At 42.1% G+C, this 16,442-nt stretch overlaps 1 protein-coding gene across 1 annotated transcript in view; it reads right to left on the bottom strand.

Moving 5' to 3' along the window:
- Positions 1-16,442, bottom strand: part of nxph4 (neurexophilin 4) — a 57,869-nt gene that overhangs the window by 2,974 nt on the left and 38,453 nt on the right. The window lies entirely within an intron of this gene.

The following is a 16,442-nucleotide window of genomic DNA, read 5'->3' as shown; positions in this document are numbered from 1 at the left end:
TTGCTGTAACTGAATTAGTACGAAGGCACCGAATCCAATCACTTACCTACACTGAATCAGTAGTGAAGTTATAATGACATGAAATGACAAATCTAGGTCATGACAATTAAATGAAAAACTGCAACTATAATGGGAACTGATCTTTTAACTGAAAGGGCCTTCTTTTGCCACAGGACCACATATTTTTTCACGCTGCTGTGGCAAACTAGTTTTCATTTCTCATCAATCATCACCTCAACACGTCATACTGTATGTCAGTACCATTTTAAACCTCCTGCAAACTGTGAGCAGTCAAGTCATCAGTCGGTGTGCACAGTGTGAACGCTTGTATTGTTGGCAATGACTTTTGCTGCAGTGCACCGAGTTTGAATTTGAAAACAATTCTAAAATCGTGGTGAAGCTTAAAAACAGGACGCACAGTAGTTGCGCAGTACTTCCAAACACTCGGCCTCTGCTGGAACATTCAAACTAAATCCAGTTCATAATTGGTCTCCTGACCTACGGTGTTCATAATTAGAATCCAGTTCAACCAAATAGCCCACATATTTAGTCACAAGATGATTCCGATGCTGAATGCGGCAACACTTAGAGGCATCCAATGTGTTAGATGTCTGTGCTATCATCTCTCCAAATTCGAGAAAACATCTATTTTTGTAAACACAGTTTTGAATATTGCTGCTCCGGAGATCCAGACAAGACACGTGGATGAGACAATAGATGCAAGTTTGTTTGTTTGATTGTTTAGACAGCTTTCTGCCTTTAATCCACTGCCTTTGCTGCCGATTCTCAGGTGTGATTGACGACGCATCTCCTTCGGCTTTCTTTTATGCCTCACACACACACACACACACACACACACACACACACACACACACACACACACACACACACACACACTAAAACAGGGTGCAAACACACACATTAAATTCACTCAAGAATGGAAACAACTTTCCTGATGCAAAAATATCAGTAGATAGCAACAATGTATCATTTTAGATCAGCCCAGTTTGTAAATTCACAGGGACAAATGACAATTTGCTAAACCCACCTTTGTTCTACTGCGGATTATAAAAGAACAGAAGAGGGAATCTTCAAACTTTTTTTTTCTTGGTGAAAGGAGAGTCTATTCTTTCACTCCATAGATTTTAGTGAATATGTAACACAGGTCTGCATTAAAAAAAATGCACAGACAAGCAACCAACAACATTTTCGAGGGTGGTTATTTTTCTTTCTTTGTTTTGTAATGACCCATCCATACATTTTCTCATCTGATTATCCTCACAAGGGCCGCAGGGGTGCTGGAGCCAACCCCAGCTGTCTTCTGGCAGTAGTTGGGGTACACCCTGGTTGCCAGCCACTCGCAGGGCACACATAGACGAACAACCATCTGCGCTCAAACTAACACCAAGGGACAATTTAGAGTGTTCCATGAACCTGCCATGCATGTTTTTGGAATGTGGAAGGAAACCAGAGTACCAGAAGAAAACCCTCGCAGGCACGGCGAGAACATGGAAACTGATGAAAATCAGATTTTTGTAATGCAGTTATAAACCACATTAAAGCAGTACATGGGCATAAGAGGACTTGTATTTACTTGGAACTTGATGAGACTGAGTACATGTCAGCGAATAGTATGTTCATGCACTTTATACTTAAATATAATACAGTAATCCCTCGCTACAACGCGGTTCACCTTCCGCGGCTTCAATTTTTTTTGTGCAGTTTTTTTAAAGCTTTTTTTTTAAACAGTGAATTGTGTTCTGCATCCTGATTGGCAATGGGACTGACCAACGTGAACAGTCTCCACACCTTGTCTCTATACAGCTTGCCAAATTTACCTTTTCAGATTTTTGGTCTTTGGTTTCATTGAATCAGTGGCGGATGCTGGTCTGTCAAGGAGGGGAAGCTCAATTTCGGCCTACATCATAAAATGTGTCCGTTTATTGATTTGTGAAATCTACTCTCCGTTGCTTTTCAAAAAAAATGAAAAGGATGCCTTCACCATAAGATCGGTGATTGGCTCATTTCGCTGTCAATCAAAAAGAGATTCAGCATCAGACAGATCATCCAATCATCATGCAGAAAAGCTGATCTTCCTGGCCAGCCTATAAATGCCCACTGTCCATAGGCTCCCAGAGACGCTGAGCGTCCGAATGCGGGACAAAACCAGCATTTATCCAATGACTCGTCTCGTTTCAATGCATTGGGACAACCTACACTGAACTCTCTAGACGCCCAGCGTCCGCATGGTCGACGCTCAGCGTCCACACAGTGAATGTGAATGAATGAGAAGAGAGTCGCGTCGTAACCAGTAATAAGAAGCTGATTCGGAACAAAAGTTGAGTGTGTTGTAGTGCATATTGAGTCAATGACATGTCCACACAATTGTACGTACACACATATATTTGATCACTTACTTTTTGAAATTTTAGAGGAAGCCGAGCTTCCCTTGCAGTCTTAGAGCAATCGCCTCTACATTGTATACATAGTTCAGTATTGTATAATAACTGTAAAAAATAAAGCTGACTATCAAGTACCAAGTACAACTTTATTGTCAAAATTTCAAATGTGCTGTATGTGAAACATACAGCACATTTGACATTTCGTCCCTCTCACATTTTTTTGCTTTTTTTTATTTTTTATAAATCCTACTTCACGGATTTCACTTATCACGTGTTCTTTTTGGAACATAACCCCCGCGATAAACGAGAGATTACTGTATACGTCTACTAATGGAAAGTTGTAAGAGCGAGTAGCAAGTAGCTAGTAGCCATGCAAAATGCCCCCCCCCCCCTGCCTCACCTCCAAAAAATAGCACATAGCATGTTACAGAAAAATTGGGGCACATGGGGCAAAATGAATGGTAACGCTGTCTTCAGTGTGAAAAACTGATCTAATAAATATTTGTCATTTTTGTTTATTTTTTTTATGCAGACCGGCGTATTCACTCTTTCCAATATACTGTGGGTCTTGAAAAAGTCAGTGTATGAATGAACAAATCCTACACCTCAGGATATTAAGTCAGTAAAATCTTTGAGATTCCTGACACTCGGGCCTTTGCTCATTTGATCCAAAGTTTGTAAAAATTCACACATTTCAAAATGTGAGGGACCCTGCACACTAGGGGTGTGCATCCCTCCACCAGAAATATACATGAATATGCACATGCAATGAAGTTGTAGAAACTTTTACCAACAACGCAGGCAAACTTAACTACCCACCAACATACAATGCGTGTCAGTGGATACCGAACCACAATTAAGTGGGTGTATACTGTACACGGCTTTAGCTGTCAATGCTAGAAACCCCCAACAATCCAAGAAGACTAATTTTGAATTTATTTACAAGTGGATAAAACAAAGGAACAATGAAAACAATGTTTTCAAACTCATCCATTATCCCTTCCTCATGCATGTACTGCCATCTTCACTCGAGTGACAGGTCCACGGCGTAGCTCATCCATCACTGAATCTAATAACAACTCCACTTTGCCATTAGCAGAGGCAACAGTGCATCACTCCAACCGGCTAATGCATTCAGTCATTCAATTAATGTATCTATTTCTGCTGGCCATTCATTAACACGAGGCGATTTCTGCACAGATTGATTGATGCTAGCGTAAGTGACGGTGAAATAAGTGAATGCTTATTGAGCACTGGAAAAGTGAGTTACCACAAAATAAATGTCAGATGTTGATGAATGACTCATGACAGGGATAATGACCCAATGAAGATTTTCGACATAGCCTGCTACCACCTTTCATGCCATGCCAGGAGGCCTGTGCATCATTTCTGGGATGTTTGTGAAGGGGAGAATAAGCTACGTAAATCTGCACAAGCACAATGGGGAGGCTTCTTGAGAACGCACCATCAGCAGCGCTATGAATTAACACCGTGCTTTTCAATCTGTCAGGCAAACACTCTGCCCATGCAGACCTGATCATTCCTCAGGGCTGGAGGTGGTAAAAATACTCTGTACTTAAGTAGAAGTACCACTAGTTGGTTAAGGCCAAGAAAGCCTTCCCTGCTGACCTAAACGCTATCAGAAGCACTCACGTACATTATTAATTACCTTACTGTTAATCTCGTTAGCCTAAGAGTCTACAGTAAGTGCCCTAGGCCATACGCATTTTTAACTTTGTATTACAAAATCATCCCAAAATTACCCATGTATTTGGTCGATGACATTTTATTCATTTATTCCCTGCGGTCTATTTTCTTCTCGTTTCATAACAATTGTGCTTCCAGTTATGTATGTAGACTTTGGGTTTTTTAAAAATATTATTTGTTTTTTGCCCAATCAGATTGCAACCTTTATGTGATGCCATGTCAATCTACTGTTTTCTCAACCAATCAGATTTCAAAGTTGTCTGTCACAGATCCAGGTGGGGGCAACAAGCTGTTTAAAAAAAAAGACTCAAGTAAACTATACATTCCTGAAAAATCGATGTACTAGTGCTCATGGCACGCTCGCGCCATCATCACAATCCTCGACTATCACCAACGGGAATGTGACAAGCTTGGAACCATAAACCTGACTGCACCTGAATCTTGATGGGACAAGATATTCTGAAGGGAAAAAGTAAGCAGGCAGCAACATCATACACAAAATTATAATGACAAGACGTCTTCCGTGACTTAAAATGCCAACAGGAGGCAATGAACAGATGGAGCTTACTGGCAAAGTACAAAAAATATGCTTGTTCTTGACAGTAAATCAATTTAAATGCTGAGAATTTCTAAGAAAAATACCAGCCATTTTCTCTGGACATTAAAATCTATACACGATGGACTTTTTGGGGGGAGCAAAATCGGATGTTTGCAATATAAGGTCAAACCAGGTTGATGGATCCTCTGTTTAGTTTGTGACAAGTGAGAGGAAACTTTTGGAGCTGATGGAAAATCGTTGCATGCACATTTAAACACACTGAGTTATGTCATAATATACTGTACAGTTATATTATTATTCAATTTGTTCAAATGTGATCTAATTGAAAAGTGGCTGTGGCATTGCCAAGCCATATCAACAGAGCATGCGTGGGCTTTACAAAATAGTCAACTATATTCATAATGTCATATGTACCTGTGTCTAGAAAGCAAAGCGTGGAGAGTCCCTGTTGCCGAATTGCATGGGTGCAGTGAGTAAATGGGGCAATCGACGATTGCCAACAGCCAACACAGCATCACATTTTATTCTTTCCTATTTCCTCTCATTTGTGGCCATTCACTGCATCTTTAATAATCGCGTCATATTTTTGTGGGTCAGTTAAAAAAAAAAAACATACATTACAGTAAAGTGTTTGTGGAGCCTCAAAACCCAATGAAGGGTGTTAAATGTCACATCTGTTTTGGTCGGCTATTAAACAATCATGTAGAATTGGCAGATTATGTACGGTCATGTACAGACCTTGTTGAAAAGAATGAGGTTCGAGGAATGACGCTTTTGTGGCCATTCGGGGACCGCCGCCAATGCAACTTCGCGCATGTCACTACATCGTCGTGCTTCCCGGCAGTAATGAATGAGCCACATGTTTTCCAGAACGCTTTGGGATATTGTAAATGAAGATGGAATACGCATCGTGGAGGACCTATACATATGCATGATCATGGCAACTCAATAAGAGAACAATCATAAAGCGCACAATCAAATTACAGAGGTTGTGAGACAGAAGGAGATGGTGGGGAAAATGTTATTAGTCCATAAGTGGAATGAGTGGAGGAGCTTGTGTACATTTCCTCGGAATCGGTGAGCATTAATCATCTTTAACTTCATTTGGAGGTTCATCTGAGCAAAAAGTATCGGCGGAGAATCCTATAAGTTGCCGGGGTGAGGATATCAAAAAATGAAACGTAAGGGTTTTGGTGCGGATCAAAATCAGAAAGGTGAAACACACTGAAGGGTCAATTTGAAGCTCAGTCTAGCTCCGTCCAAAAGACCAAAACCAGGCTCGAAGTGTGGCCTAACTGTATGCAGGGGCGGGCCACACCAAGTGTTGGTATTTTCGCAGGTGCGTGGAGCTTGGCGGTATTAGAAATGACCCGTTTGTGCCGTTGTGGGCATGAACACAGCTGAGTTGATTTGCAGCCAGTTGAAGTGGCTCCCTTCATTCTCTTGAAAAGCGCATTGATCATCCTTGATATGATGGAAGGAAAAACTGATTTTCTGGAGTCCAAGAGCTGATCCCAGTGCACAAATTATTTTTTGAAGGAACTGCAAGCAGATCTCCACAGGCGGATGATGTTGGCCAGGTTAATCACGAATCTTGGACAATGATGTGTATGTTGCTCTAACCATATTCATTGCTTAAAGGATTACAACTACCGCAACTTGCAAATTGGATTTATGGGGTTTTGCATTGTGTGTGGACATTACCATAGTGGACATTCATCACTAATGTGGTTTGGTTCACCACACATTGTGGAGTTATCCTTATGTTGAAACACACACTGGGGATTTCGAGAGACCGCTTCAAGCAGGTCTCCATTTGTTCAGGAATAGTTCATGATATGCTGCCTGTTGTGAAATTACCCGAGTTAATAACTCAAAATCTTGACTCGAAACTCAAGAAGAAAATACTCAGCGAGGGCTTGTTTCTTCAAAAGCTCAGGTTAGTGAGTTGAGATACCACTGTTTTCCGAATTCAACAGAAAACTTTCTCCGCCTTTTCCAAAAAAGATTCTACAATTGTTCTTCTGCAAGGAAAAGTTACGACTCAGAAATTGCGAGCAGACCTGACTGGTAATGTGTTGAGAAGTGCACGCATTCATGCGGGTGGGCGGAGGGCGCGGCGCTTCGCACTATTATTAAATAGGAAAAGGTCAGATTGAGCTGCGGAATTGACTGCTGAACGCTGATATATGCCCACAATTAAGATCTCTTTTCATCATTAAGGAAGTGCGGGATCAATGTCTGCGCCGCGCAGGTATCAGTTGCGCTTTTACGCCCACGCTCATCAGTTACTTCGAAACCTTCCCCAACCCCAGGAGGACGGAAGACAAGATGAGAGCTGCCTGTCTGCGAGCACTTTTGCCACGCTGGTTCTTTTGTTTAATTGGACTTTTATCGGCGACAATCAATTCATTTCCATCGCCGCTCCTGGCCACATCGATCCGCTGTCACAGGGAAGAGTCAAAATGAAGAGTTCTAGTCCCACCACGGGTTCTCATTTTACCACCCCTGCCCAAGTGAGAGGCCTCGTGATTTGCCTCAGAGACCCCAGGTTGGGATGGGTGGAACTTTTGATGAACACATGAAAATGGATTCAGAGAGTTAGATAAACACTTTTAGATAGATAAATTATTCATTCCGCGAGGGAAATTAAATTGTCTCTTCTGCAATGTTCACGCAAACTTGCAAAACGTGAAGCGTATTTGTCTGGTGAAATTTCAGGATGAACCTAAAGTACAATAACCTTGACAGTTAAACTCCTTGAAAAATTTGAATGCACATTTCCACCTGTTCAATGTTTCAGAGGTTTTCACACAACAGGACACTGAGCTCAGTGGCAACTCAGAGACATCTGGCTTAAAGCCTCGCAATGGTGACATACTGCTGACCAATTCTTATGTGGTCTCGATCTCATGGCATCACAGTGTGAACTGGACTGTTTAAGTACCGGGCAGGTCAGTAGTCAACTGGTTCGTGCATAGGCCTTACAGTGCTGAGGGGCAGGGTTCGATTCTGGCTTCGGCCTTCCTGTGTGAAGTTCGCATATTCTCCACGTGTCTGCGTGGGTTTTCTTCAGGTTTCCTCCCACATGCCAAAAACATGCAACGTAGGTGAAGTGAACACTCAAAATTGTCCCAAGGCGTGAGTGTGAGTGCGGATGATTGTTCGTCTATGTGTGCCCTGTGATTGGCTGGCAACCAGTTCAGGGTGTACCCCACCTGCTGCCTGAAGACAGCTGGGATAGGCTCCACACACATAATATGGGCACATACAAATGGGCACACATAAACCACCTCCGTCCCACCTCCTCACTCCCTCGCTGTTTTTTGCATGTTTTGACGAACAGCCCTTCATTGAATAGCTTTTTAACAATGTTGTGCTTCATCCGTTTTGGGAAGAACTGTCTCTTCTTTTCTGCCTGACCCTTCAAAGTAAGCAACTTATGCTTGCGAAGTTGAGGCCTCTTTGGAAATTCCCAGTCAATGTTCGCGTAGAATGAATTGAAGTGCCACTGAAGATTTGAAGCCTTTGAAATGCTCTAATGATGCCTTACATATAAGGCAGAATGGACTGCCTTTACGTTCAACAAAAACAGGTTCATATTTGTTCGGGTTTTTTATTTATTTATTTATTTATTGCTGTGCATTTTTCCCTCCTCTTTTGAGAGCGAGCTTGGGAGGCCAACACTACTCAACCATTTTTCCTTCCAAGTCATTTGCATTAAAGCATGCACGTGAAACATATGAACCTTGTACCTCGCTTGAGGAATGTAATCCATCCCACTGCTGCATTCAAATTTGCTCTTAATACACTGGACTTGCTGAGTGTGAAAGGTCCGTGCAACAACGTGGCCATATTTGGAAGTACTGACATAACAGGCTTGCAGGAAGTAAAAAGTGAGGCTCATTCCACTGGTTTGGACAAGATGTCGACTGTACCGTGACAAAATGAGGCATTCATTGTTGCAAAAGAAAGTCTAGTCTTTTCTTATTTTAAGAAGGAGGAAGTGGAGGACACAAGATGTATCTTATATTGTTGAGTCCGCTTTCTGGCCTAATGACTAGGCAGCGCTAGAGAACATCCATTCATCCATTTTCTGATCCGCTTCATCCTCACAGGGGTCGCGGGGGGTGCTGGAGCCTATCCCAGCCGTCCTCGGGCAGTAGGCGGTGGACACCCTGAACCGGTCGCCAGACATTCGCAGGGCACACAGAGACGAACAACCATTTGCACTCACACTCACACCTAAGGACAATTTGGAGTGTTCAATCAGCCTGCCATGCATGTTTTTGGAATGTGGGACGAAAACCGGAGTACCCGGAGTACCCGGAGAAAACCCACACAGGCCCAGGGAGAACATGCAAACTCCACACAGGAAGGCCGGAGCCAGGATCGAACCCACGACCTCTGCACTGTGAGGTCTACGCGCTAACCACTGGGTCAGCGGGTCGCAGCGCTGGAGAACAATATTTTTTAAATTAGAAGTGACTTGCCATCGCGGCAGACGTTCCCGAGCCAGCCGCACAGTGCCGCCCAGCCATGCTTACATTCATCTGCCCCTCACCACATACACATTGCAGGGTGCAGTGTGCTGTTGTCAGTCCCATTAAAAGTTCAGCGTAAAAAGGGCTTTAAGAGCTACATGAAACCGGCCAAAAAGATGCTTGCATATCAGGAGCTGCGGGTTGGCCAGGTCTGGATTAGACAGTGCTATGGACAGTGACGCTCATGGCCACCATACTGAGCTAGCTAGCTATGATATACTGGATGCCACAATTTACAGAACAGCTTGGGTGTGGTATTTTAATTCAAAAGCGAGGAGGTGACACCCCCGAAAGGCGCCACAAAAGCGGGCTAGCTTGCAAGCTAGCTGATGGCTAACTCCTCTTGTTACATGGAAAACCCTGTCACAACCCGGTGGGATGTATTCCAGCAACCGAAGGCTTTGAGTAGATATATTTTCACAAACATGGAGGGGTGTGTTGATCTAGAAAAGTTGCATAACAAAGTAGCATCTATTTTTCAGCAGGGCATGGTTTCATGCATTCAACACCAGTGCTTGAGAGCAGAGACAAAGGTTTAGTTTTCCATGATTTTGGAGTCTTGGTTTATATACTTGGCAATAAACACTGAACTGAAAAAAAAAATCATCAAACAATTAAATTGAAACGCGTACCTCCAAACTGTGAGGCAGATGTTGGACTGCCTCATTTTCTATTTAAAGTTGATTACAATACAAACCCCCACAACAGATTGTGTTCCAATCTGAGGTTCCAGGAAAGAAGCTCAGGAACAGGTTGCCCCAATATTTGTCCCTTTTGCGCTATGTAATAAAAATATGAGATGCAACAATATGGAAGTGGAAAGGTAAATTGGACACGGGCTTCTAATGTGGTCCACTGGCTCAGACATGTCCAATTTTACAGCCCATGGTTCCACTCTTTGTCACATTTGGAAAAAAAAATACAGGACTTTTTTTTTCCTACGCGCAAAAAAGTGAAACTTTTCACTTGAGACCTCAACTCAGTGAGTATCAAGTGATTCATTTTGAGGGCACATCCAGAATCAATCCTTTGATGCATCGCGCGTTTGTTCAAAAAGATGGACCCCATCACAAATTACATCACGTGAGACTGCAGCTCAACAAGTGTCAAAGGATTCTTTTTGTAAGTGACTTTTTGTTTCTTTTTTTTGAGACATTCCAAAACATAGGTCCTCATCATGGATGATGTCACATGAGACCCCAGCTCACAGAGAATTTTCAGGAGAAAATGGATTAGTGACAGCGATTTGTGTTGGAAATGTTTTTTCTTTGGCTTTAATAAACACAGTAAAATAGATTTGCATTGAATCTTACTGAACTGTTTGCTTTTAAACATTTAAATAAGCACTTATTTATAGTTATGTGCAATAAAAGGATAACTGGCATAGAAGATGGATGGACATTTCATTTGAGTGATTATTTTAATATAGTTTTCTGATACTGAAGTGCTCTGTTCAAAATGTGCATAATGCTACAATGCCTTACAATCATAATGAAATATCTTTTTAAGAATAATATCGATTTATATTAACACACCGATAGCTATATCTATATTATTGTTTTTAATGAATTGAGAACACTCAGGCCTCCTGCGTCGCTGTATTTTAATGTTGATCATTATGGTGGCACTTGGAGAGCTAAGCGTTTTTGGAGGTGGTACTTAAAGTAAAAAGTTTAAGAACGACTGTTCTTAAATATAGACCACCATCATGAGAACTCGGTGGGGATCAAAGGATTATTTTGGATGTGCTTTTTCCCCCAAAAGATTGCCATCACGGATGATGTCAGATGATACAACCCATGCCTCCATTCTGTTTTGAGAACATTTGTCACGTAAAAATTGTTTTCTTAACCCCCCAAAAATTAAAGTGAAAATGTCATGGAATTACACGACGCACCATGAATAGCAGTCGGGTTAAAAAAAAGGTGAGATAAAGCAATAAAGGGGGGATAGATGGATTGAGGGAGAAACAGAAGAAGCAGTCAAGGCGATTTCGCAGTCTGCTGGTGTCACTGGATTATCATGAAAATGAAAGCTAGTGAGCCAGGGAGTATCAGGGAGCACAGAAATGGAGCACAGACAGATAACAGCAAGCCGGGGAGACGAAGAAGAAGAAAAAAAAAGAATAAGGAACCGAGCAGAGAAAGCATGAGACAATATGAGGAGAAAAATGTAAGAAGACAATATATATATATATACGCCATGCATGCCGAGATTATGAGTGCAATAAGGCTCGCAGCGCAATCACTTCATCCAAAAAGGAATAATCAGAGCTTTCTCGAGAAGTAATATCTATAACGTTGTTTTTCGAGAAGACCCGCTCGGCAGTGAAATAATTTCATAGTTAAAGAAGTGATGGCGAAGAAGGGGAAACTGCAAAGTGTCGTCTGCCGCCAAAAAGGATTTATGAAGGCATTGTGCGCTGGCTTAAGTGTAATATGCTGAAAATATTGCAAAATATTGCGGGTACAGCCTCAAGGGACTTGCAGAAGTCCTTTTCCGGGCACCACGATGTATTCAGGTACATGAAGTGAAGAACACGGGTCGTTAATTTGATGCTTTTTTGTCTCAATGGATGACCTCACTTGAGACCTCTGTCAGCGAGCATAAAAGGATTTGTTGTGTACACGCTTGTATGATTTTTGTTTATTGCAACACACAAAAGCACGTCCCAAACAAATCATATGAATAAGTGTCACCCCCACCCCCCAAAAAATGTCCAAATTGAATCCTTTGATGCATGATGCATTTTTCTTGGTTTTTTTTCCTTTTTTGGTGACACTTCTATTTATAAATTACAGTGTACTTGTGGCTAAAAAGCAAAGCGCCATGAGTTTCTGTCGTCAAAACACATGAGTACAGACAATGAATGATCTTGTCTTGAATTCTCGTCCATCTCTTTTTGTATTACTATAATACAGCTAAAATAATAATGGAACTCCGCTTCTTCCTTGACAGTGGTGACATGTCTCTGGTTCGAGAATTGTTTTAAATTGGGTTTATTAAAAATTAAAATAAATAAATAAAATAAAACAATCAACAAAAATCAGAGGCTGGTTCCTTAACAAAGCTTTGATGGTTGCAGCAGTTTCCCCCACACCATATCCTTTCCTAAGGATTATTCTCAAACTTTTTTTGTCAAACAACACAGTCCCAGAAAAAAGTGACATTCCAAGTCAGTAGAAGACTGTTTAGGAAACTTTGTTCAAGTAAAGCCTTGACACGCATTGCACGGATGGCCGCAATCGCTAACACGCTATTTAAATCCACTTTCTTCTCTGTCAGTCACTTCGCTTGGGTTACACTCATTAATATTTTCACTTCAAGAAGTCCCCACCATCATGTGAGCACTGCGTGATGACTAAGTGTGACCACGGCAAGATGACAATTAATCACACACTGGAAAAGCAATCAGAAATAGAAGCAAGATGTAAGAAGGAGTTATAGACAGAGCTTCAGTTTCCTCAACAGAGAAGTCGCAAAAAAGTTGTGCGTCTGGTGAAAACAAACCTTTGCAACCCCCATTTCAAATGTTACACAGCCAAATAGAATAAAGCAAACCATTTTATTTGATTTATTGATTCAATCTTGTTTCACGCTCTTGTACAATCCGCAAGTGTCAGCAAAATAATGTTTCTTGCAACTCCTACTCATTGAATACAAAGCCAATAAAGACAAGTGACCGGAGTTTTCCTCACTAATACTTTAAAAGTCTTGGCTAGTGTGCATTTAGAGGGTACAAATGGAAGCACTAACCACCACAAATAATTCCAAATAAGTGAAAAGACAGTCACCTGAACTCTGAACAACACACGTCTTTAACACCTCGCTAAGGCAAACCTCTAGACAAGTGGGAAGTCGGATTCATCCCACTCGGATTGTACCACCATTCAAAGCGAATGTATACCACAAAAAATCTATATATATATATCTATATACACATATAGATATATAGATATATCAATCTATATAGATAGATATATCTATATATCCCCCCACCCCCATACCTCCATTTTCTGAACAGATTTATCCTCACAAGGGTCGCGGGCCGTGCTGGAGCCTCTCCCAGGAGTCTGGCAGTAGGTGGGTGACACCCTGAACCGGTTGCCAGCCAATCGCAGTGCACACAGAGACGAACAACCATCCACGCTCATACTCAAACCTAGGGACAATTTAGAGTGTTCAATCAGCCTGCCATGCATGTTTTTGGAATGTGGGAGGAAACCGGAGTACCCGGAGAAAACCCACGCAGGCACGGGGAGAACATGCAAACTCCACACAGGGAGGCCGGAGCTGGAATCGAACCTCTGCACTGTGAGGTCGATGCGCTAACCACTCGCCCACCGGGCCGCCTTACTTATGACAATTAATTAGCGAAGAAGACATTCAGCCTGCTTATTTTGCCTCACGAAAAAATTTATTCTTTCATTAAGATGATAATGATTGACATCATCTTGAAGTCAAGATGGCGCCCGATTAGGCAGCCGTCAGCAAGTGCTCTCATGAGCCTTGTTTTTTGGTTTGTTTTGTCACTTTGTGTTTGTTGTTACGTCGTGTGGACCTGATGTGGACTTTTTTCAGCATTTTTTGGCCACAACATTCATCAAGGAGGAAACTCTGTGCTTGGTGGTTGCGCCTTCTCGGCAGCATGGGTATACCAGCACTGTTTATGACTGGGAGGAATGTCGGCGCCATTTGACTGTCGTTGCTGGACAGTCCCGGGGCGCTTGTGTCTTGCGCCTGTAATGGGCAGCAGTTTTCACAGCCCCGCTTTGTTCAGCGGAGAGATCGGTGCTGTTGAACGGTCTGCGGCTGGATGGATGTAAGTCTTGAGGAGCCGACGATGAGAAGAAAGGAGCGTTAGCGCGGAGCGCCGATGCGGATTTGGAACTGGGAGTCGCGGCTTGGAGTTTGAAGCGGATTACGTGCGACAGGAGAAGTGAACTAATCTCTTTTCGTCAATGGACGCTACAGCTTTGTGTTTGCTTTCAAAACTTAGCTTGTAGCAGATGTGTGCACATTTTCAGCATGACGTCTCTGATCCACTGGTGAAAGGACACTTTGATCCTCTCCTCTTTCATCTAGAACTGCTTCAGACAACAAAGTGTATGCAGAAAATTGGTGAAGATTGCACGACTGTCTGTGTCCTATGTGTTGTGTTGTGTTATTTTTGTTATTTTGATTTCAAAATGGCGCCGCGAAAGTGGCTGCCTTTCCAGCAGCTCCTATATTTTGTTGTTCTACTTCTTCCTTTCATAACTTTGCTGCTGTGAATCGGGAATTTCTCCACTGCGAGACTAATAAAGGTTTTCTTTTCTTAATGGCCATATCGCAATATTCAACACCCATACATATTATATATTGCATGTTTTTTCCAATATCATACAGATCCAGTGTCATGTTTAGTTATATCTAATATCTCCCTCCTCGGGAGTCCCGGGACTCAAAAACAGTGAGAATCCCTGCTTTCGTCCATCTTGCGCATCTCCGTGATGACATCACACTTTCATATCCTTAAGTGAAATTCTCCTCTGACCTTGATCAATAACCCCAGGAAACTTCTTTTTTTTTTAAATTCGGCGTGGGCCGGCCGATTAGGAAGCCGGGTGGCATTTGTCGAGTGAGGGCACCTCGTTTGCATTCAGCGTGGCAGGCAATGCATCAAAAGATGACGGCTCTCCCATTCCTCCTTATACAAGAGTGGTGAGACTCCCGCTGGCCGTGCCTTAACTTTAATCATTCATCTAAATAACTGTTGTAGGAGTCGGCCGCCGTGCGTGTGTGTGTGGCTGACGTCTCCTGAATTTCTCATTTGTAAACATATATTTGAGTCAGATTGCAAACACACACACACACACGCACAAACACACACACACACAACTTGGCCTCATCACCTCCCTCCCTCGTAGATGTTTGTCTTGGAACGCATTGAAGTTAGACTAAACAAGGAAGGTGTGGCGGCGGCATGAGTGACACACCGAGCGACAATGATTGATGCCCCGACGCATCTAGCACACAAAGATAAACATTTGAGACGAATGAAAAGAAGCACGCGGGAGTGTTGCGGCGGAGAGGGCAGACCAAATCTGCATAACGACAAAGTGAGATGCAGAAGGAGGAAGAGGAGAAAGCGACAGGCCTTGCCTATGGTGGTGGTGATGGTGGTCACTCAGGCGGAAAAAAAAAAAATCCACCCGCGCAGACTTGCTTGGATTTGTTTACCAGCTGTGGTGGCAAAAGTATCAGGCTCGAGTTTTTTAGTGATGAAAATTTTGAATTGCAGGTGAATGGCGACGCAATGTGGCAGATGTGACGGCCAATCAAAAATGACATGTATCACGTCAACCAGCAAAAATATACATTTGCAAGATCTATTATACAGTATACAGACAAGCCTTTACATAAATGTAGTTTCTTTCATTATCACGGTCGTAACTCAAAACATTCATATCTTGAAATACTCTATCTTTGCCTATCCAAATGAATGGAAATGGGTTTCATCGTCCCTCAAAAAGTTTATATTTTACACATATTTCAAATAAGGAAAATAGCACTCTATGATATTGTACTTTATCAAAACATACAGTAATGACGTAATTAAATGGACTGTAAGGAAAAAAAACGTTTTTACCATATTTGAGTCAATTCAATGAGCATTGTGCTTATGAAAATACCGACATTCAAATATACTGCACGGAGATAGGCTTAGCTCCTTGACACAGCAGTAATATTATTTGTTCATTGCACAAGATTAAGAATATATCTCTGTGAGTATTGTTATGTTCCTCGTCCATATGTGTGGTTCCATTGTTTGCGTCAAATATCCATTGGGTGATAACACTGCAAAACAGATGCTATTTGTTAGCCTGTGTATAGCATTTCCTGTTATGTGTTATAAGCTAGCTGACTTTAAGGCAAAATTGTGAATTGTAATTCTTTTTTTTTTCCCCCTTTGTTTTTCTTTTGTCTGACAGTGGACTTCAACCGGGAGTGGCAATATACAGCTTGAAGACTTCTACTCCCTTTTGGAGAGTAATTTACTATCCGCCAAACTGCTGCTTATTGTGAAGTGAGTTGAATTAGATGTGTGGTAGTGAGAAGTGGCTTAAACAGTGGCTCAAGTGCACGAGACAGCACTGCCTTCTTAAAACGGCGTGATTTCACCAAGTTAAAAAAAAAAATGTTAAAGAAAGTGTACCGTAATCCATGATCCTTGTGGTACTTTGACAA

Source organism: Hippocampus guttulatus, chromosome 8 (assembly GCF_054856545.1).
Source record: "Hippocampus guttulatus isolate MCC_2025c chromosome 8, RoL_Hgut_1.0, whole genome shotgun sequence".
NCBI classification, from domain to species: Eukaryota; Metazoa; Chordata; class Actinopteri; order Syngnathiformes; family Syngnathidae; genus Hippocampus; species Hippocampus guttulatus.
This window is presented reverse-complemented; position numbering and strand designations above follow the sequence as displayed.